Genomic DNA, 21,540 nt, shown 5'->3' with positions numbered 1-21,540 from the left:
CACAGGGTAGGGGAGATCAGAATCAAGAAGGGAGAATCTAGAAGCCAAGCGAGAAACTAGCTAGGATCGAAATCGGAGAGAGAATCGAGAAGAGAGAGAGAGAGAGAAGGGTGACTGAACTCCTCCTAGCAGTTCATCCCCTCAGCCAAGAACAAACCCTCGCGAGGCTGTCCTTCCTTGTATTGCTCATCATCATCAGCCCAAGAGGCAATCCACCACACCACACACTGGAGTAGGGTATTACACCACAGCGGTGGCCCGAACCAGTATAAACCCTGTGTCTCTTATGCTGTTCTTTCCATAGCTTAGATCTTAGCGAGGCGGAGGGGTGCAGGTAGGTAGAAGGCGAAATCTCCGCGTGCACCCCAGTGTTCGAACCTCAAGGGTCTGCCGGAACCCGAAATCCGACAATCTTCGTTCTTTGTTGTAGCACTTATTTTGATTCAAACTTGGTACCTCTCCTGCGCTGTGGTAGTCGTGATGCTTATTTTCACTATTAGGTCATCTCCTTTTGCATAAAAATCCGATCTGGACATATGAACTACTCAGGCACTGCAACTTTAGGTCTAGATTTTTTCCATTATCTGACGCGCCGTAGATCCAAAATTATGATATCAATATGTGAAACCTGTTTTCCAGCACTTAGTAATTTTCTCTTTCTTAGATCAACAATTGTGTGGGCGGCTTAACACAGAAATAGTAACCCGCCAGGTACCATTAGTCCCCTCTTAAGTCGCCAATAGATCTTCTTTAAATGTCAATCTCTGACTTAGTACCAGTGCATGCTTCATTACTGTTATTCACTATTTAACTCGTCAGTCGGCTTAACCATATAATCTTGAACTGGCACAATCTTTCTTTCAGCTCATCGATAATGGCTAAGACATATTATGCTTGTAACTGGGTCCAATCCTGGGTTACTGAGGAAGATTTGAACAACTATGTTGCCACTGCCACTTTAGCCAAAAAAGAAGTCATTCGTTGGAGGGTCCCTGGTGAAGAATTTCCTCCTAAACTCAAGAGGTCATATGCATTCTCAGAAGATTTTGAAGATAAATCAGTTTAGAAGACATTGACCTCATCATGCGAAGACATTCACTCATAGATAAGGAGTTGGTTCCAGATTTGTACGAATCTACAGATCAGTACAAGTGAGGAATCTAATTACTTTGTGAAGCATAAGTGAACATACTAGGCATAATATGAGATGTAGTATGAAGTGGATCCAACTTGTGTGAATAGAAACTGCTTGTGGTAGAAAGTGACGAATCTATAGGATCAAAGAGGCCGTAAAAAGGAAGTTTTATTTACCACACAAGGAACTGCTAGACGGAGTGGAAGAGGAGGCCGAGCAGTTCGATCATCCGTGCCCTAACTTGGCGATGGAGGACACCTACGGCGACGGCGGAGAAGACGATGTCCGCGGCCGGCGTGAAGACGGCATCGGAGAGGTCACAGCAGCTAAGCGCTTCGTCGCCGGCGTCGTCGAGGGCTAGCGGTGGCGCTAGGGTTCGTGCGAGAGTGGAAGAAAGGATAATGACTGTGGTAAGGCGTGTATTTATAGGGACAGGGACGGCACAACGTTATTACACAGGTGCCCCTGGCGATTCACATCTGAAGAACACGTGGCAATCATGCAACATATCGGAGGTTGTTCCACGTCCCCACGCATGCCTGGATTGTCGGGTGGTCGTTCCCACTTCTCCGGGTTTCAGGTGAAGGAATTAGCATTGAAAATGGACTTAATGTTTGTCTCTGTATCTTCTGCTGACAAGGACGCAGAGAAGATATTCGACAGTTTCAATAGAATGCATATGATTTGGAGAGATAGAGTTTGAGATAGAAAGCATAGAGAGGTTAGGGTCCGATCACATTCACTTTGTTTAAAACATTCAACAAGAAGACATAGCTATAAGTGAATGCTGTAGAGGACAGAACACTAGTATATATATGGTCGACATAATGAAGATAATCATGAAGACATGTTGAGATTGAAGCCAAATCAAATGTGAAGACACATCAAATGTAACACCATGGGTAAAACACTTCAAACAGACGAATTTTGTGGTGGTTTTACCCACCGTATTGGAAGTATTAGACCCAGACACAGTGCACAATTATCGTGGCGCTCCGAAGTCAAATTCCACATTAATGTATTCACACTTAGAATGTATATCTTCATTGATTGAAGATATACTTTACTTCGTGTGTTGCACATCTAAGTCATCAATATGCATAAGTGTTAGGATGTGTGCCTGATCACAGGACATTTGAGGATTCCAAGATATTTAGCTCACACCGTAACTTGCAAAATCTCTTCTCATCCAAGGGCTTGGTGAAGATATCTGCCAATTGCTCTTCAGTGTTGACGTGTACGATATCAATATCTTCCTTCACAACATGATCTCTAAGAAAGTGATGACGAATTTCAATATGCTTTGTCTTCGAGTGCTGAACTGGGTTGTTGGCAATCTTGATGGCGCTTTCGTTGTCGCATTAGAGTGGCACTTGCTTCCGATGAATGCCATAGTCTTTGAGGGTTTGCTTCATCCACAGAAGCTGAGCGCAGCAAGATCCAACAGCAATGTATTCAGATTCAGCAGTGGAGAGAGATACACAGTTCTGCTTCTTTGAAGACCAACATACAAGTGATCGTCCCAAAAAATGACATGTGCCTGATGTAGACTTGCGATCCACCTTGTCACGAGCATAATCAGCATCCGAGAATCCAACCAGATCAAACTCTGAGCCCTTTGGATACCATAATCCTAGAGTTGGGGTGTAAGCCAAATATCGAAGAATTCGCTTCACAGCTAAGTGATGCGATTCCTTTGGTGCCGCTTGGAATCGAGCACACATGCAAACACTAAGCATAATATCTGGCCTAGATGCACATAGATAAAGTAAAGAACCAATCATGGAGCGGTATACCTTTTGATCGAACTCTTTACCATTGTCGTCAGGACCCAGATGATGTTTGGCTGGCATTGGCGTCGTGAAGCCTTTGCAGTCTTGCATACCAAACTTCTTCAGGCAATCTTTGAGATACTTCTCTTGAGATATAAAGATGCCGTTGTGTTGCTGACGTATTTGAAGACCAAGGAAGAACTTCAGCTCACCCATCATGGACATCTGATATTGCTCTTGCATCATATATCCAAACTCTTCACTGTATTTCTGATTGGTGCAGCTGAAGATAATGCCATCCACATATATTTGGCACACAACAGTTCACCATCATATGTCTTCGTGAAGAGAGTGGGGTTGAGGGAACCAGATGTGAAGCCTTTGCTCTTCAGGAAGTCTTTGAGTGTGTCATACCAAGCCCGAGGGGCTTGTTTGAGGCCATACAGTGCCTTGTTGAGCTTGTATACCATGTCAGGATGTTTTGGATCTTCAAAGCCAGGTGGTTGTGCGACATACACTTCTTCTTCAATCTTGCCATTGAGAAAAGCGCTCTTCACATCCATTTGATACAGAAGTATGTTATGATGATTTGCATAGGCCAGCAGTATGCGTATGGCTTCAAGTCTAGCCACAGGAGCAAATGTTTCATCGAAGTCAATCCCTTCAACTTGAGTGTATCCTTGAGCAATGAGACGAGCTTTGTTTCTGACAACTTGACCATACTCATCTTGCTTGTTGCGATATATCCATTTGGTGCCTATTATATTGTGCTTCTGAGGATCAGGACGCTTAACCAGTTCCCATACATTATTCAGCTCAAACTGTTGAAGCTCTTCTTGCATAGCTTGAATCCATTCAGGTTCCTTGAAGGCTTCTTCAACTTTCTTGGGTTCTGTTATTGAGACGAATGCGAAGTGCCCACAAAAATTTGCTAGCTGTGTTGCCCTTAAACGAGTGAGTGGACCTGGTGCATTGATGCTATCAATTATTCTCTCAATCTGCACTTCATTTGCAACACGAGGATGTACATGACGAAGATTTTGCTCTTGCTGATCATTATCATTGTTACAGGGATTGTCTTCAGGCTGATCAGGTGCGGAGATGATAAGTTCTTCTTCAGGTTGATCTTCAGAAGGTATGATTTCTCCAGTTCCCATAAGTTTGATTGATTCACTGGATGGAACTTCATCTAGCACATTTGGCAGTTGCTCTCTTTGTGAGCCGTTAGTTTCATCGAACCGCACATCCACTGTTTCAACCACTTTGTAATGAAAGAGATTGAAGACTCTGTAGGAGTGCGAATCCTTTCCATATCCAAGCATAAAACCCTCATGTGCTTTTGGTGCAAATTTTGAAGTGTGATGTGGATCCTTGATCCAGCACTTGGCGCCAAATACTCTGAAGTAACTGACATTTGGCTTCTTGCCAGTAAGGAGTTCATAGGATGTCTTGTTCAGAAGCTTGTGAAGATAAACACGGTTGATAATATGGCATGTAGTGTCAATGGCTTCAGGCGAGAATTTTCTTGGAGTCTTGTATTCATCAAGCATCGTCCGAGCCATCTCAATAAGTGTTCTGTTCTTGCATTCGATGACGCCATTCTGCTATGGCATGTACGGAGCTGAGAATTCATGTGTGATGCCCAAAGTATCAAGATATGTATCAAGGCCAGTGTTCTTGAATTCAGTGCCATTGTCACTTCCGATGTGCTTTATCTTAGCGCCATAGTTGTTCATTGCTCGATTGGCGAAGCGTCTGAAGACATCCTGCACTCCAGTCTTGTAAAGGATTATATGCACCCAAGTATATCTTGAATGATCATCAACAATGACAAAGCCATAGAGACAAGCAGTAGTAGTAAGAGTTGAGTAATGAGTGGGACCGAAAAGATCCATGTGCAGCAGTTCAAAGGGTTGAGTCGTTGTCATGATTGTCTTTGAGGGATGCTTGGCCCTCGTCATCTTTCCTGCTTCACAGGCACCGCATAAGTGATCCTTCTTGAACTTGACGCCCTCGATGCCTATGACATGCTTTTTCCTTGCAAGGGTGTGGAGGTTCCTCATGCCAGCATGCCCTAGCCTTCGATGCCAGAGCCAGCATTCAGAAGCTTTTGCTAGAAGACATACTGCAAGTTGTGGTCCTGCTGAGAAATCTACAACATACAAATCATCTTTTCGATACCCTTCAAACACTAGAGACTTGTCAGATTCCATTAGTACAAGGCAAGATATTTTCCAAACATCACAATCATGTTTAAATCACAAAGCATTGAGACAGACATTAAGTTGAAACCAAGGGATTCAACAAGCATGATTTTATCCATGTGTTGATCCTTTGAGATTGCAACTCTACCTAGACCCAATACCTTGCTTTTACCAGTGTCGGCAAATGTGATGTGACTTTTGTCTGATGGACGTAAAGTTGAGTCCATGAGAAGGCTTCGCTTGCCAGTCATGTGATTTGTACACCCACTATCAATAATCTATTCTGAAGCAGCTGGTGTCGTACCCTACAGTGCAGTTAGGGGGATAGGCTTCACGAAGAGAATTGTGAAGCAAAAACATTTGACGAACCAGTGGATTATTAAAGCTTAGATCAAGATTAGGACTGATAGGGCAGGTTGCAAGCGATTCAGAAACAAAGTACATAGTAAGACCATTTGGGCATTTGATCTTGCGCCCTACAAGATGTTTAAGGTCCCCAGCAATAGTGTCAGACGATTTTGGTTTTCGGCTGAAGACCTTTTCCTGCAAAAGAGAGTTAAGCTTTCTTAGCCACCCACATCTTCAGGGGTGGCTTCGAAGCAATAAGTCTAAGTGCAGCATCTGAGAACTTTGGCTTTGGAGCCCTAGCAAAAAGTCTTGCAGGTGGGCAATAGTATTCATAAGAGTAAGAAGAATAGTTCTTGGTCTTATGAACATGGCGGTTTGATGAACCGCGCTCATATTCATAGGCCTGAGTATGGCTTCCCTGCAAAACATTTGCGTTAGTGTGACTCAGGTGAGTCCTCTGTCTGTATGAAGCCTTTGGACCGTATGAGGCCTGTGGTCTGGGGTTTGTCTTCTTCACCTGTGGTGTCATGATGACATTCATAGGAAGATTCTCCAAACACCTTTTCGGCACCCAGATCTTCTTCATAGGCGGTCCATTCCTATAGTTAGTACCAATATACCTGGCAAACACTTCACCATTCTGATTCTTAAATAGTTTGTAGTTTGCATGAAAGGATTCATCAATAACAACAGGGTTAGCACAAGTGAAGCCAGATAGAGTGGATGGATCTGCTGAAGGTTCCTTTGCAGCAACCCATGTGGTTTTGGGGTACTGCTCAGGTTTCCAGTAAGAGCCATCAGCATTCATTTTCCTTATGAACCCAGCACCCTCTTTCCTAGGGTTTCGGTTCAGGATCTGCCTTTTGAGGACATCACATAGTGTCTGATGCCCTTTGAGACTTTTGTACATCCCTGTTTCAAGCAGTGTCTTCAACCTAGCATTCTCATCAGCAATAGCAGTGGTGTCCTCAGCAGAGGGGTTAGTTTCCACATCAACAGTTGAAGATATTGCAACAGTAGCAGCAGTAGAACATTCAGCAACAGAAGTAGAGTTATCACGCCCAATACATTTAAGACATGGTGGTTCAAATCCTTCCTGAGCTGAACTGATCTGTTTGGCGCGAAGTGACTCATTTTCTTTTTGAAGATCTTCATGAGCCGCTCTCAATTTCTCAAGATCTTTCTTCCTTTGAAGATAGTCATAGGAAAGCCTTTCATGAGTTGTTGAGAGCGTTTCATGACGACTTTCAAGTTCCTCATACTTAACGTGAAGATTTTTTATGTCTTCAATTAAGGACTGAGATCGAGTCATTTCAGCTTCTAACAGATCATCGCTTTTGTCTAACAGTTTTTGAATGTGTTCCATGGTTTTCTGTTGTTCAGTTGCAATTTTAGCAAGTGTTTTGTAGCTGGGTTTGGAAACAGAATCAGAGTCATCGTCACTAGATGTTTGATAGTGAGTAGTGCGTGTGTTTACCTTGGCACCACGTGCCATGAAGCAGTAGGAAGGAGCAGAGTAGTCCTTGTCATTTGCATCGGTGTCGGTGATGAAGTCATTTTCTTCAGTGTTGAAGATGGACTTGGCAACGTATGCTGTAGCCAGACTTGCAATGCCAGAATCGGACTCCTCCTTAGACTCCACCTCCGCCTCCTCAGATGCGGACTCATCCTCAGAGTCCATTTCCTTGCCAACAAACGCACGTGCCTTGCCATATGAGCTCTTCTTGTGTGATGAAGACTTGGAGGAAGACTTGGAAGAAGATTTTGAGTATTTCTTCTTCTTCTTGCCGTCAGAGTCATACTCCTTGCTCTTCTTCTTCTTGTTGTTCTCATTGTCCCACTATGGACACTCAGAGATGTAGTGGCCAGGTTTCTTGCACTTGTGACATGTTCTCTTCTTGTAGTCATGAGCAGAAGCTTCATCATTCCTTGAGCTTGATCGTGAAGACTTTCGGAAGCCTTTCTTCTTGGTGAATTTTTGGAACTTCTTCACAAGCATAACAAGCTCCCTTCCAATGTCTTCAGGATCATCAGAACTGCTGTCAGACTCTTCTTCAGATGAGGAGACAACCTTTGCCTTCAAGGCACGAGTTCGCCCATAGTTGGGACCGTAGATGTCTCTTTTCTCAGAAAGCTGAAACTCATGTGTGTTGAGCCTTTCAAGTATGTCAGACGGATCGAGTGTCTTGAAATTAGGACGTTCTTGAATCATCAGGGCTAGGGTGTCAAACGAACTGTCAAGTGATCTCAGGAGTGTCTTGACGACTTCATGCTTGGTGATCTCAGTAGCGCCGAGGGCTTGAAGCTCATTTGTGATGTCAGTGAGTCGATCGAACATGAGCTAGACATTCTCATTGTCATTTCTCTTGAAGCGGTTGAAGAGGTTGTGAAGGACATTGATTCTCTGATCTCTCTGGGTTGAGACGCCTTCGTTGACCTTGGATAGCCAGTCCCAGACTAGCTTAGATGTTTCCAAAGCACTCACGCGGCCATACTGTCCTTTGGTCAGATGACCACAGATGATATTCTTGGCAGTAGAGTCCAGTTGAACGAACTTCTTGACATCAGTGACAGTGACACCTTCTCCAGCCTTGGGAACGCCGTTCTTGATGACATACCATAGGTCGACATCAATGGCTTCAAGATGCATGCGCATCTTATTCTTCCAGTAGGGATATTCAGTTCCATCAAAGACGGGGCACGCAGCGGAGACTTTAATTATCCCTGCAGTCGACATAGCTAAAACTCCAGGTGGTTAAACCGAATCACACAGAACAAGGGAGTACCTTGCTCTGATACCAATTGAAAGTGCTAGTGATTGACTAGAGGGGGGGGGTGAATAGGCGATTTTTATGAAAGTCTTCAAAACATGTGAGTTTCGAAGACAAACGATAGAAATAAACCTATTATCATGCAGCGGAAGGTAGACTACACTAGGAAAACCATAGTCATGTATTCAATGAAGTGAAAGCATAATGACAAATAGCAGCTAGGTAGTAAGGATCAGGTAGGAAGATGTTAAGAAGCCAATCAGTACATGTAATCACTTAGTGTAGTCAAATGGTGATGCTATCGTACAATGACTTCACAAGAACCAACAGTAAGTAAGGGAAGGGAAGGACGAAACCAGTGACTCGTTGAAGACAATGATTTGTTGGACCAGTTCCAGTTGCTGTGACAACTATACGTCTGGTTAGGGAGGCTGAGATTCAACTCAGAAGACCTCGTCTTCACCTTATTCCCCTTGAGCTAAGGACACCCAGTCCTCGCCCAATTACTCTGGTAAGTCTTCAAGGTAGACTTCCAAACCTTCACAGACTTTGTTCACCGGCGATCCACAATGACTCTTGGATGCTCAGAACGTGACGCCTAACCGGCTGGAGGATTCACAGTGTTGGGGATCGTAGCAGAAATTCAAAATTTTCTACGCATCACCAAGATCAATCTATGTAGTAATCTAGCAACGAGGGGAAGGAGAGTGCATCTACATACCCTTGTAGATCGCTAAGCGGAAGCGTTCAAGTGAACGGGGTTGGTGGAGTCGTACTCGTCGTGATCCAAATCACCGATGATCCTAGTGCCGAACGGACGGCACCTTCGTGTTCAACACACGTACAGCCCGGTGACGTCTCCTACGCCTTGATCCAGCAAGGGGAGAAGGAGAGGTTGGGGAAGACTCCATCCAGCAGCAGCACGATGGTGTGGTGGTGGTGGAGGAGCGCGGGACTCCAGCAGGGCTTCGCCAAGCACTACGAGAGATGAGGAGGAAGAGGGGTAGGGCTGCGCCAAGAAGGAGATGTTTTCGTGTCTCTCGCAGCCCAAAACCTCAAGTATATATAGGGGGAGGGGAGGGGCTGCGCCCCCACCTAGGTTTCCACCCCTAGGGGTGGCGGCCAGCCCTAGATCCCATCTAGGGGGCGGCCAAGGGGGGAGAGAGGGAGGGGCGCACCACTAGGTGGGCCTTAGGCCCATCTGAGCCTAGGGTTTCCCCTTTTTCCCTTCTCTCTTCGCCTTGGGCCCTGGTGGGGGGGGGCGCACCAGACCACCTGGGGCTGGTCCCCTCTCACACTTGGCCCATGCAGCCCTCTGGGGCAGGTAGCCCCACCTGGTGGACCCCCGGGACCCTCCCGGTGGTCCCGGTACGTTACCGATAGCACCCGAAACTTTTCCGGTGACCAAAACAGGACTTCCCATATATAAATCTTTACCTCCGGACCATTCCGGAACTCCTCGTGATGTCCGGGATCTCATCCGAGACTCCGAACAACATTCGGTAACCGCGTACATACTTTCCCTATAACCCTAGCGTCATCGAACCTTAAGTGTGTAGACCCTACGGGTTCGGGAACCATGCAGACATGACCGACACACCTCTCCGGCCAATAACCAACAGCGGGATCTGGATACCCATGTTGGCTCCCACATGTTCCATGATGATCTCATCGGATGAACCACGATGTCAAGGACTTAATCAATCCCGTATACAATTCCCTTTGTCTAGCGGTACGATACTTGCCCGAGATTCGATCGTCGGTATCCCGATACCTTGTTCAATCTCGTTACCGGCAAGTCTCTTTACTTGTTCCGTAACACATCATCCCATGATCAACTCCTTGATCACATTGTGCACATTATGATGATGTCCTACCGAGTGGGCCCAGAGATACCTCTCTGTTTACACGGAGTGACAAATCCCAGTCTCGATTCGTGCCAACCCAATAGACACTTTCGGAGATACCTGTAGTGAACCTTTATAGCCACCCAGTTACATTGTGACGTTTGGCACACCCAAAGCACTCCTACGGTATCCGGGAGTTGCACAATCTCATGGTCTAAGGAAATGATACTTGACATTAGAAAAGCTTTAGCATACGAACTACACGATCTTTGTGCTAGGCTTAGGATTGGATCTTGTCCATCACATCATTCTCCTAATGATGTGATCCCGTTATCAACGACATCCAATGTCCATGGTCAGGAAACCGTAACCATCTATTGGTCAACGAGCTAGTCAACTAGAGGCTTACTAGGGACATGGTGTTGTCTATGTATCCACACATGTATCTGAGTTTCCTATTAATAAAATTCTAGCATGGATAATAAAAGATTATCATGAACAAGGAAATATAATAATAACCAATTTATTATTGCCTCTAGGGCATATTTCCAACAGTCTCCCACTTGCACTAGAGTCAATAATCTAGTTCACATCGCCATGTGATTAACACTCACAGGTCACATCGCCATGTGACCAACATCCAAGAGTTTACTAGACTCAATGATCTAGTTCTCATCACTATGTGATAAACACTCAAAGAGTTCTGGGTTTGATCATGTTATGCTTGTGAGAGAGGTTGTAGTCAACGGGTCTTGCCATATTTAGATCCCTATGTATTTCGCAAAACTTTATATCGTAGATGCTGCTACCACGTTCCACTTGGAGCTATTCCAAATTGTTGCTCCATTATACGTATCCGGTATCTCTACTAAGAGCTATCCGGATAGGTGTTAAGCTTGCATTGACGTAACTCTTTATGTCGAACTCTTTATCACCTCCATAACCGAGAAACATTTCCTTATTCCTCTAAGGACAATTTTGACCGCTATCTGGTGATCTAGTCCTAGATCACCTTTGTACCCTCTTGCCAGACATGTGGCAAGGCACACATGAGGTGCGGTACTCAGCATGGCATACCGTATAGAGCCTATGACAAGAGCATAGGGGACGACCTTCGTCCTTCCTCTTTCTTCTGCCGTGGTCAAGTTTTGAGTCTTACTCAACTTCACACCTTACAACTCAGGTAAGAACCCCTTCTTTGACTGATCTATTTTGAACTCCTTGAAAAACATGTCAAGGTGTGCGTTCTTTGAAAGTATCATCACGCGTTTTGATCTATCTCTAGAGATCTTGATGCCCAATATGTAAGCAGCTTTATCCAGGTCTTCCTTTGAAAAACACTCTTCAAACAACCGTTTATGCTTTCCAGAAATTCTACATCATTTCGAATCAACAATATGTCATCCACATATACTTATCAGAAATGTTGTAGTGCTCCCACTCACTTTCTTGTAAATACAATTTTCTAGCAAATATTGTATAAACCTAAAAGCTTTGATCACTCCATCAAAGCATATATTCCGATTCCGAGATGCTTGCTCTAGTCCATAGAAGGATCGCTGGAGCCAGCATACCTTTTAGCATCCTTAGGATCGACAAAACCCTTTATTGTATCACATACAACTTTTCTTACGAAAAACTGGTAAGAAAACTTGTTTTGACATCCATCTGTAAGATTTCATAATCGAAAAATACAGCTAATGCTATCATAATTCCGACGGACTCAAGCATCGCTACGGGTGAGAAATTCTCATCGTAGTCAACTCCTTGAACTTGTGAAAAGACTCTTTCCCACAAGTCGAGCTTCATAGACGGTAACATTACCGCCCACGCCCGTCTTCTTCTTAAAGATCCATTTATTCTCAATGGCTTGCCGATCATCGGGCAAGTCCACCAAAGTCCATACTTTGTTCTGATATATGGATCCTATCTCGGATTTCATGGCTTCTAACCATTTGTCGGAATACGGGCCCACCATCGCTTCTCCATAGCTCATAGGTTCATTGTTGTCTTAACAACATGATATCTAAGACAGGATTACCGTACCACTTAGGAGTAGTACATATCCTTGTCGACCTACGAGGTTCGATAGCAACTTGATCTGAAGCTTCATGATCACCATCATTAACTTTCTATTCAACAGACGTAGGCGCCATAGAAGACATCTTTCTGTGTTGCATCACTCTCTGGTTGAAGTAAAGGTTCGACAACCTCATCAAGTTCTATCTTCCTCCCACTCAATTCTTTCGAGAGAAACTTCTTCTCGAGAAAGGACCCGTTCTTAGTGACAAACAATTTGCCCTCGGATCTGAGATAGAAGGTATACCCAACTGTCACCTTTGGGTATCCTATGAAGATGTGTTTGTCCGGTTTGGTTTCGAGCTTCTCCGGCTAAAGCCTTAAGCATCGCAGCCCCAAACATTAAGAAACGACAACTTTGGTTTCTTGCCAAACCAATGCTCATACGACATCGTCTCAATGGACTTAGATGGTGTCCTATCTAAAGTGAATGCAGCTGTCTCTAACGCATAACCTCAAAATGAAAACGGTAGATTGGTAAGAGACATCATAGATCGCACCATATCTCATAGGGTTCGATTACGACGTCCGGACACACCATTACAACTGTGGTGTTCCAGGTGGCTTCAACTGTGAAACAATTCCACAATGTCTTAAGTGATTTGCCAAACTCATAACTCAGAAAATCCCCTTTTGATCAGGAACATGATCTTCTTTGTTATGATGATTCTTAACTTCACTCTGAAATCGCTTGAACTTTTCAAACGTTTCAGACTTGTGCTTCATTAGGTAGATATACCTATATCTACCCAAATCGTCAGTGAAGATGAGAAAATAGCGATATCCACCGCACGCCTCAATTCTCATTGGATCACACGCATCAGCATGCATGATTTCCAACAAGTCACTTGCCCGTTTCATTGTACCTGAAAATGGGGTCTTAGTCATCCTGCCCATGAGGCATGGCTCGCATGTGTCAAGTGATTCAAAATCAAGTGACTCCAAACATCCATTGACATGGAGTTTCTTCATGCATCTTACGCCAATATGACCTAAGCGGCAGTGCCACAAGAAAGTGGTACTATCATTATTAACTCTACATCTTTTGGCGTGAACATGTGTATCACCACGACCGAGATTCAATGAACCATTCACATAGGGTGCATGACCATGAAAGGTATCATTCATGTAAACAGAATAACCATTATTCTCTAACTTAAATGAATGATCGTATTGCAATGAACATGATCTAATCATATTCATGCTCAACGTAGACACCTGATAACATTTATCTAGGTTCAATACTATTCCCGAAGGCAGATGGAGCGTGCGATGGTGATCTCATCAACTTTGGAAACACTTCCAACACACATCATCACCTCGCCCTCAGCCAGTCTCCGTTTAGTTCGTAGCTTTTGCTTCAAGTTACCAATAATAGTAACTGAACCGGTATCCAATATCCAGGTGCTACCAGGAGTACTAGTGAGGTACACATTAATAACACGTATAAATTTTGTTGAAGTTGCCAGCCTTCTTATCTACCATGCATTTGGGGTAATTCCGCTATCAGTGACCGTTCCCTTTACAATAGAAGCATTTAGTCTCGGGTTTGGGTTCAACCTTGGGTTCCTTTACTGGAGCGGCAACTGGTTTTCCATCCATGAAGTTTCCCTTCTAGCCCTTGCCCTTCTTGAAACCAGTGGTCTTATTAAACCATCAACACTTGATGCTCCTTCTTGATTTCTACCTTTTGCGGTCTTAAGCACCGCGAACAGCTCCGGGATCAACTCCATCCCTCACATGTCATAGTTCATCACGAAGATCTAGTAGCTTAGTGATAGTGGCTAGAGAACTCTGTCAATCACTATCTTATCTGGAAGTTTAACTCCCACTTGATTTAAGTGATTGTAGCACCCAGACATTCTGAGTACATGCTCACTAGCTGAGCTATTCTCCTCCATCTTGTTGGCAAAAGAACTTGTCAGAGGTCTCACACCTCTCAACACGGGCATGAGCCTGAAATCCCAATTTCAGCTCTTGGAACATCTCATATGTTCTATGGCGTTCAAAACGTCATTGGAATCCCGATTCTAAGCCGTAAAGTATGGTGCACTAAACTATCAAGTAGTCATCAGGATGTGTCTGTCAGGTGTTCACAACATCCACAGACGACGTTGTAGGGGTTTGCACATCGAGCAGTGCATTAAAGATGTAAGCCTTCTGTGTAGCATTGAGGACACTCCTCGGACTATGGACCTAGTCCGCATCAGTGCTTACAATATCTTTCAACTTGGTCTTTCTCTAGGAACGTATTGAAACAGGGAGCTACAACATGAGCTATTTATCTACAACATATTTGCAAAGACAATTTAGACTATGTTCATGATAATTGAGTTCATTTAATGAACTCCCACTCAGATAGACATCCCTCTAGTCATCTAAGTGAAACATGATCCGAGTCAACTAGGCCGTGTCCGATCATCACGTGAGACGGACTAGTCAACATCGGTGAACATCTTCATGTTGATCGTATCTTCTATACGACTCATGCTCGACCTTTCGGTCTTCCGTGTTCCGAGGCCATGTCTGTACATGCTAGGCTCGTCAAGTCAACCTAAGTGTATTGCGTGTGTAAATCTGGCTTACACCCATTGTATTCGAACGTTAGAATCTATCACACCCGATCATCACGTGGTGCTTCGAAACGACGAACCTTCGCAACGGTGCACAGTTAGGGGGAACACTTTCTTGAAATTTTAGTGAGGGATCATCTTATTTAAGCTACCGTCGTTCTAAGCAAATAAGATGTAAAACATGATAAACATCACATGCAATCAAATTGTGACATGATATGGCCAATATCATTTTGCTCCTTTTGATCTCCATCTTCGGGGCTCCATGATCATCGTTGTCACCGGCATGACACCATGATCTCCATCATCATGATCTCCATCATCGTGTCTTCTTGAAGTTGTCTCGTCATCTATTACTTCTACTACTATGGCTAACGCTTTAGCAATAAAGTAAAGTAATTACATGACGTTTATGTTGACACGCAGGTCATAAATAAATTAAGACAACTCCTATGGCTCCTGCCGGTTGTCATACTCATCGACATGCAAGTTGTGATTCCTATTACAAGAACATGATCAATCTCATACATCACATATATCATTCATCACATCCTTTTGGCCATATCACATCACAAGGCATATGCTGCAAAAACAAGTTAGACGACCTCTAATTGTTGTTGCAAGTTTTTACATGGCTGCTATAGGTTTCTAGAAAGAACGTTTCTTACCTACGCAAAAACCACAACGTGATATGCCAATTTCTATTTACCCTTCATAAGGACCCTTTTCATCGAATCTGATCCGACTAAAGTGGGAGAGACAGACACCCGCTAGCCACCTTATGCAACTAGTGCATGTCAGTCGGTGGAACCAGTCTCACGTAAGAGTACGTGTAAGGTCGGTCCGGGCCGCTTCATCCCACGATGCCGCCGAATCAAGATAAGACTAGTAATGGCAAGCAAATTGACAAAATCGATGCCCACAACAACTTGTGTTCTACTCGTGCATAGAAACTACGCATAGACCTAGCTCATGATGCCACTGTTGGGGATCGTAGCAGAAATTCAAAATTTTCTACGCATCACCAAGATCAATCTATGTAGTAATCTAGCAACGAGGGGAAGGAGAGTGCATCTACATACCCTTGTAGATCGCTAAGCGGAAGCGTTCAAGTGAACGGGGTTGATGGAGTCGTACTCGTCGTGATCCAAATCACCGATGATCCTAGTGCCGAACGGACGGCACCTCCGTGTTCAACACACGTACAGCCCGGTGACGTCTCCTACGCCTTGATCCAGCAAGGGGAGAAGGAGAGGTTGGGGAAGACTCCATCCAGCAGCAGCACGATGGCGTGGTGGTGGTGGAGGAGCGCGGGACTCCAGCAGGGCTTCGCCAAGCACTACGAGAGATGAGGAGGAAGAGGGGTAGGGCTGCGCCAAAGAAGGAGATGTTCTCGTGTGTCTGGCAGCCCAAAACCTCAAGTATATATAGGGGGGGAGGGGGGGCTGCGCCCACCTAGGTTTCCACCCCTAGGGGTGGCGGCCAGCCCTAGATCCCATCTAGGGGGCGGCCAAGGGGGGAGAGAGGGGGGCGCACCACTAGGTGGGCCTTAGGCCCATCTGAGCCTAGGGTTTCCCCTTTTTCCTTCTCTCTTCGCCTTGGGCCTGTGGGGGGGCGCACCAGCCCACCTGGGGCTGGTCCCCTCTCACACTTGGCCCACGCAGCCCTCTGGGGCAGGTAGCCCCACCTGGTGGACCCCCGGGACCCTCCCGGTGGTCCCGGTACGTTACCGATAGCACCCGAAACTTTTCCGGTGACCAAAACAGGACTTCCCATATATAAATCTTTACCTCCGGACCATTCCGGAACTCCTCGTGATGTCCGGGATCTCATCCGGGACTCCGAACAACATTCGGTAACCGCGTACATACTTTCCCTATAACCCTAGCGTCATCGAACCTTAAGTGTGTAGACCCTACGGGTTCGGGAACCATGCAGACATGACCGACACACCTCTCCGGCCAATAACCAACAGCGGGATCTGGATACCCATGTTGGCTCCCACATGTTCCATGATGATCTCATCGGATGAACCACAATGTCAAGGACTTAATCAATCCCGTATACAATTCCCTTTGTCTAGCGGTACGATACTTGCCCGAGATTCGATCGTCGGTATCCCGATACCTTGTTCAATCTCGTTACCGGCAAGTCTCTTTACTTGTTCTGTAACACATCATCCCGTGATCAACTCCTTGATCACATTGTGCACATTATGATGATGTCCTACCGAGTGGGCCCAGAGATACCTCTCCGTTTACACGGAGTGACAAATCCCAGTCTCGATTCGTGCCAACCCAATAGACACTTTCGGAGATACCTGTAGTGAACCTTTATAGCCACCCAGTTACGTTGTGACGTTTGGCACACCCAAAGCACTCCTACAGTGTCCGGGAGTTGCACAATCTCATGGTCTAAGGAAATGATACTTGACATTAGAAAAGCTTTAGCATACGAACTACACGATCTTTGTGCTAGGCTTAGGATTGGGTCTTGTCCATCACATCATTCTCCTAATGATGTGATCCCGTTATCAACGACATCCAATGTCCATGGTCAGGAAACCGTAACCATCTATTGATCAACGAGCTAGTCAACTAGAGGCTTACTAGGGACATGGTGTTGTCTATGTATCCACACATGTATCTGAGTTTCCTATCAATACAATTCTAGCATGGATAATAAACGATTATCATGAACAAGGAAATATAATAATAACCAATTTATTATTGCCTCTAGGGCATATTTCCAACACACAGTCCTCAAGTGTAATAAGTTGTCAGATCACACAAACAAGAAGACTTAAGTGATGCCTAACACTCTTTGGCTCTGGGTGGTTAGGGCTTTATCCTCTCAAGGAATTCTCTCTCAAAGGCTTCGAGGTGGGTTGCTCTCAGACGACAAAAGCCGTACTTTAACTCTGAGCAGCCAACCGTTTATGGTTGTAGGGGGTGGGCTATTTATAGCCACTAGGCAACCCGACCTGATTTGTCCGAAATGACCCTGGGTCACTAAGGAACTGACACGTGTTCCAACGGTCAGATTTCAAACACGCACACCAACTTTACTTGGGCTACAAGCAAAGCTGACTTGTCCAACTCTGAACAAGATTCGCTCTCATAGTCTTCACTCGAAGACATAGGATTTTGGTTAAGCATCACTATAGTCATTCTGACTGGTTTTCTTGGACCCCACTTAAAAGTATGGTGGTTTCTATGACTCAACAAAGAAGAAAAAGAACTACGAAAGATCTAAGTCTTCGCGCTCCATAGTCTTCATGCGATGTCTTCTCTTGTCATAGTCTTCAAGGTGAATGTCTTCACTTACCACCTTTGACTTCAATGTCTTCATACATTTTTAGGGGTCATCTCTGGTAGGAAAACCGAATCAATGGGGGACTTCTACCTGTGAAATCCTGCAATTCTCACAAACACATTAGTCCCTCAACTAGGTTTGTTGTCAATACTCCAAAACCAACCAGGGGTGGCACTAGATGCACTTACAGACGTCATCCCGTCTGAGCCAGAACAACAACAACCAGTTGCTAAAGATATTATTGATGACCCGCCGCCTCAACACCATGAGGCCTCCATAGATCATATGGATGTTGAACCGGATGTTTCTAAGCCGCCAAGCCCGATTAAGCCCGCCGAGGAGAAAGCTGATGATGTTATCGTTACTGGGGTTGGATTCACAGCTCTGGGTCAACCTACTACCTTATCTAAGCACAATGCCAAGGAAGAAGTTTCTGCTGAAGATAAAGGCAAGTGGAAGGTGGACTTGGATAGCTACGCCCATTTCAGTGCCCAAGACATCCACTCTGGTTACTTGAACCGTCTGTACACCAGCCGTGACTTTGAAGCCGGTTTAGTGAATCTGATGAAAGAGCGCTACGAGGTAAACGCCGCAACTCCTTTCTATATGAATATACTTCCCTTAGCCGCCAAGTTTATTGGACATGATAGAATAGAATGCATAGTAAACTTCAATAGTTGCATGGATCAAAATCCAGTAGCCCCCAAGGGCCGGTTTATACTTTCAATATGAACCGGGACTTGTAATATCAGCATTTCAACGTTGCGTGTGTAGCCTCTAAGGGCTGGCTTAACAAATATGTTAAATCGGGACTTTAAGTAACAAGAATTAATATTGCAACCATAGACCCCAAGGGCCGGCTTAATCAGTGATGAATAAGTCGGGACTAATCAGCCTGTTTTAAAATCAACAACCCAATGTATTGTCTTTATAGGCTGGATCACATCATTTGTCCGGATCATGAATTTGTTTTGGAAAAGAGCAATAGGCATTAGCCCCCAAGTGCCAAGGATAATATTTATATTGTGCTTAGGACTTTGAAAATTTTGTCTTCAAAAATAGCAATATGCATTAGCCCCCAAGTGCCAAGAGTAATACTTGTATTGTGCTTGGGACTTTTGAAAGGGTAATCATGATTGTAATCTTGTCTGTGTGCGCTTATGTCACATGCTTAATTGACTGAGAAGGACTCGCAGCTCAATGATTTGAAGGCCAACATAAAGACTTAACAATCTTTAACATCCAAGCCGCAATCAGAATTGAGGATTTCTTTGGAAAACATTGAGAAGCTCGAGTAGACCTTCAGTGCTGACAAAGATAGCTAGGTGACTGAAAAAACGGCTCTATTGAAAAGAGCAGAAGAAGCTGAAGCCGCTCTTAAGCCGGTGACTGATGAATTGTCCGGCTTAAGGCAGCAAATTACTAACATGTCACTAGCTATCTTTGGTAAATATTAGCCCCTCTTCCATTTATCCCATTGAATCCGTTATAAACTGTGTCAGCTTAATAAGAAAATGAATTGATACAGGCTCTCGAAGCGTCAATTTGGGCTCAGACATGCACGTCCGGTTGAAGGCTGTCTACACTCTCGTAGAACAACTATATACTGGTGCTCAACGGACCATTGCTGCTGCTCTTCACAAAAAATGGTCGCCTACTCTTATCAAGGAGACATTGGAAAGATTGTCAGTAGTGCCCGAAAGGAGTGAAGAACTGAAATGAGCCTCTACCAGAGCCGACACTTTAACTGCCCTAAGCCGGGCGAAAGCGTGGCAAGCAGATCTTGATCCGGAGGATCGGGCCAATGGTTGCCCAAGCGTAAAAGAAGATGGGACGCCCTTCAGTGCAGATAATTTTGTAGACATAGTAAGATCAATGTGCCCATTGGCAACCTGGCTAGCTGAAGAAACCAATCTATCACAGTATCAGGCGGCTTATGACGCTGCTAATAAAAAGGTGAAAGCGCCGATTCATCGGGAGACAGATCTCATCCCGCCAATTCGTAAGCATACCTTCGCTCCTGACATTGATCCATCAAACCTTATTGATAATGAGGCTGTGTTTAGAGTGTTGACCGGTATCGACTTGGCTACGCCTGACTTCCAGCTGATGGATAACCAATGAGCTGAAGATGAAGAAGAAGCACAAAATGACCTGGAGGCTTCAACTTGCCAACAGTCACAAGCCAGCTTATCAAGCGAAGTACTTTATTGTGTTTGACATTTCCAAAACATTTATTCTTATTGGTCCACCAGATGCCTTGTAATAGGCTAGTGAAACTCTTGATCTGCCATGCCATCGTGCATGTTTTTATTTTGCATGATACTGCTGATCCACCAGTTGAGGCTATGCAACTTATGTTTATGATATCATCATGTAGATTATTTGTTTATCCCTTTTTTCCTGCACACAAACAAATCATAAGTGCCCTGATAGTTTACCACAGGGCGGGTCATGATGCCCAGTATAATTCCACTCGTGACCATAAGAGTCCATAACCAGGGTAGGGGGTAATATCCCAAATATGAGACATAATCAGGGCTGCTTGGCCCAACCCGTAAAAACCATATGGTAAGAAAAAGAGGTGATCCAAATCCAAAATAAATAAAATAAATAAAGAACGCAAAAAACACGAGGCTTTCATAGGCCGCCGAGCCAAAATATCTTCTTTAATGAAACTAGCATGATAGCCGCTGGAGTATCCGCGCTTTCTCTGAGCCGGCTCTCACATGACCCAATCGACATTTTAACCTGGATAAGTTTAGGGTCTTTAAAAGATTGACTTATCGAGAGTATGGCGAGGTCAGAGTAGCATCATGCAAAACAGGCCGGTTTAACCAAGTTTCAAGGAAGGCGGCTTATCAGCCTGAGCTTCTCCTTGCATTCTATAAGCCGACTCTTTCATGACCCAATCAATGTTTTAACCTTGACAAGTTCAGGGTCTCATTTAAGAGATTGACTTGTTAAGAATAGGGCGGGTCATCCAGGATTACCTGGTTGAAGAGCATCTTGGATACAGGCCGGATAACCCAGATTTTTGGTGAATACACCTGGCATCCATGCCAATAAAGAGGGTAGATACAACTATATTCATTCAACAGGATGCCCCCAAGTGAGATGTTTCTGAGCTGTGCTCAACGGGTACCTATGTTTGAGCTGTGTTGTGCATCAAACTCTCTTTGGTCCCTGTAACTTTGGGCATCAATGCTTTTATATGAAATGATAATAAAGACTTAGTTTCGAAGAAATGAAACGATAGAGGCCCTGAAGTATCAGGGATGCCGGCTTTATTATTTTCATTATAATATATACATCATCAAAATATGTTCATCACAAGAGCTAGTGGCTCAAGTATAGTAAGGCCGAAGATGAGCGATATTCCATGGCCAATGGGTCTCCTCCTCCAATGTGAGTGAGTCCTTGTGATCTCAAACATCAATAAGATAGTATGACCCATTGTTCAGATTCTTGCTGACCACAAAAGGCCCTTCCCAAG

Source organism: Triticum urartu, chromosome 2, assembly GCF_003073215.2.
Source record: "Triticum urartu cultivar G1812 chromosome 2, Tu2.1, whole genome shotgun sequence".
In the NCBI taxonomy this organism is placed as follows: domain Eukaryota; kingdom Viridiplantae; phylum Streptophyta; class Magnoliopsida; order Poales; family Poaceae; genus Triticum; species Triticum urartu.
The sequence above is the reverse complement of the archived record's forward strand: the minus strand, read 5'-3'. Positions refer to the sequence as shown.